Below are 2,615 nucleotides of genomic sequence, written 5' to 3'. Positions count from 1 at the left end.
TATGGTTTGGTTTATTTTTACTTTGGTTATTTACTACGAATGTATTAAACTATTGCTGACAAAAGTAGCACATCCACAGTTTAAATGCAGTTTGGAATTGCAACCACAGGCACTTCAAGCTGATACTCAATCTCCATGAAAAATATCTTACTGCAACAAGTCTGCTTCAAAATGTGCATTATTGGAACAAGATTACTATACATTGACTTTATTTCCTGTCAGCTATAGTTTCACTCTGAACTCTTAGGATGAAAGTTTAATATCTATGCATGTAACATTTACATCAACTTCTTGAGTTTTATGGTATGAACTTATGAGTTCTGACAAGTTAACATTCACTTTCAACAATGTAATGCATATCGACAGACATGCCAAATTCATTTCTGGTTAGATCAGCTGATATTGAAGCAAAATTGTAAGAGTACAGTGTAGGAAATTTGAGGTAACATACAAAAATGTCCTTAAAATATATTGTAACTCTAGTAAATACATAGTCTTGCCCACTTTCTTCCCACCAAGCTACACGAACAACCCCATACATCTATACACCACCCTGTAGCACCAGCTACACAAACAACCCCATACATCTATACACCACCATGTACCACCAGCTATACAAGTAACCCCATACATCTATACACCACCCTGTACCACCAGCTATACAAGTAACCCCATACATCTATACACCACCCTGTACCACCAGCTACACAAACAAACCCATACATCTATACACCCTGTACCACCAGCTACACGAACAACCCCATACATCTATACACCACCCTGTAGCACCAGCTACACAAACAACCCCATACATCTATACACCACCCTGTACCACCAGCTATACAAGTAACCCCATACATCTATATACCACCCTGTACCACCAGCTATACAAGTAACCCCATACATCTATACACCACCCTGTACCACCAGCTATACAAGTAACCCCATACATCTATACACCACCCTGTACCACCAGCTACACAAACAAACCCATACATCTATACACCCTGTACCACCAGCTACACAAACAACCCTATACATCTATACACCCTGTACCACCAGCTATACAAGTAACCCCATACATCTGTACACCACCCTGTACCACCAGCTATACAAGTAACCCCATACATCTATACACCCTGTACCACCAGCTACACAAGTAACCCCATACATCTATACACCATCCTGTACCACCAGCTACACAAGTAACCCCATATATCTATACACCACCCTGTACCACCAGCTACACAAGTTACCCCATACATCTATATACCACCCTGTACCACCAGCTACACAAGTAACCCCATACATCTATACACCACTCTGTACCACCAGCGACACAAACAACGCCATTATCTATACACACCCTGTATCACCAGCTACACAAACAACCCCATACATCTATACACCACCCTGTACCACCAGCTACACAAGCAACATACATCACTTCATTAACCACCCTGTACCATATGTACCACCCTCATGGCACCAGTTGATGTGAGGTCACCGACTCCCTTCACGGGTCAGGTTTTTTTATGGAAGACTTACAAGGGCTGATTGATAAGTTGTGAGCCTCATATTTAATAATATTGAATTTTGGCAGACAAATTGCATTATAATTCCCTGTAGTATCTATACACTTTAGCCAACGATGTTTAAGGGCCTCCATGTCACTTTTGAAGAAGTCCTTTTTCCTGACCGTTCAGAAAGTCCTCCACTGCATCTATGACGCCATCATCTGACTGAAAGTTGGTACTAGAAATGACCTTTTTCTATGTTGGAAGTAGATGAAATTCCGATGGACTGAGATCTGGCCAATAAGGTGGATACTCAATTAATTCAAATCCACAGATGTTAATGGCAGCCATTGCAATGACAGACTTGTGAACATGGGCATTGTCTTGTTGGAACAACACACCTTTACTGAGTCTTCCGCTGAAACTGAAACAGAAAAGAAAAAAGACACGAATGTATGATATATTTATATATATTTTAGCAGAATTGGGCTCATTCTATCATCAGTATCCAGGTAGCTCAGTTGGTTGAGCTCCATCTAGAGTTTGGCTCAAATCTATTAAACATGTGTATACATTTCATATTTCATTTCTAATATGCTTTGGAATTTAACTTAATTACCAGTAATGTTTCATTATTAGGCTGCTGGTTTTGGTAGAGATAATATGATATTCATATTAATGTGTTGTTGGGAGATACCGGGCATTGATTAATAAATCTATGTATACTTATTTTATCAGTTCATTGATTAAAGCTACAAACAAAATCAATGAAAGTAAATCCACTGGGAAAATAAATGTTTTTTTTTTTTTTACAAAATATTTAGATTTTTTCTGTAATATCAATACAACAGAAACATTCTTGAAAAATGAATTTATTAAAAATCAGTGAAGTATCTTTTGTTAACAGACTCTCAATGATCACTGAAAAAAGGTAATAAAGTATACAAATAGTACTTATGGTGTGAAGCTGGTAAATTTTGAGAACACGTAACTAATGCCTTGTTTAATAAAAGTGTTATATTAACAGAAATGAGGGTGTTAGTAAGGATAATATCACTTCTTGTTTAAATGATGCTAATGTGTTTACGTGTTTGCTCG

The sequence above is a fragment of the Ylistrum balloti genome, unplaced genomic scaffold (genome assembly GCF_031769215.1).
Source record: "Ylistrum balloti isolate Yb309-2 unplaced genomic scaffold, AGI_CSIRO_Ybal_v1 Utg369758, whole genome shotgun sequence".
Taxonomy (NCBI): domain Eukaryota; kingdom Metazoa; phylum Mollusca; class Bivalvia; order Pectinida; family Pectinidae; genus Ylistrum; species Ylistrum balloti.
This window is presented reverse-complemented; position numbering follows the sequence as displayed.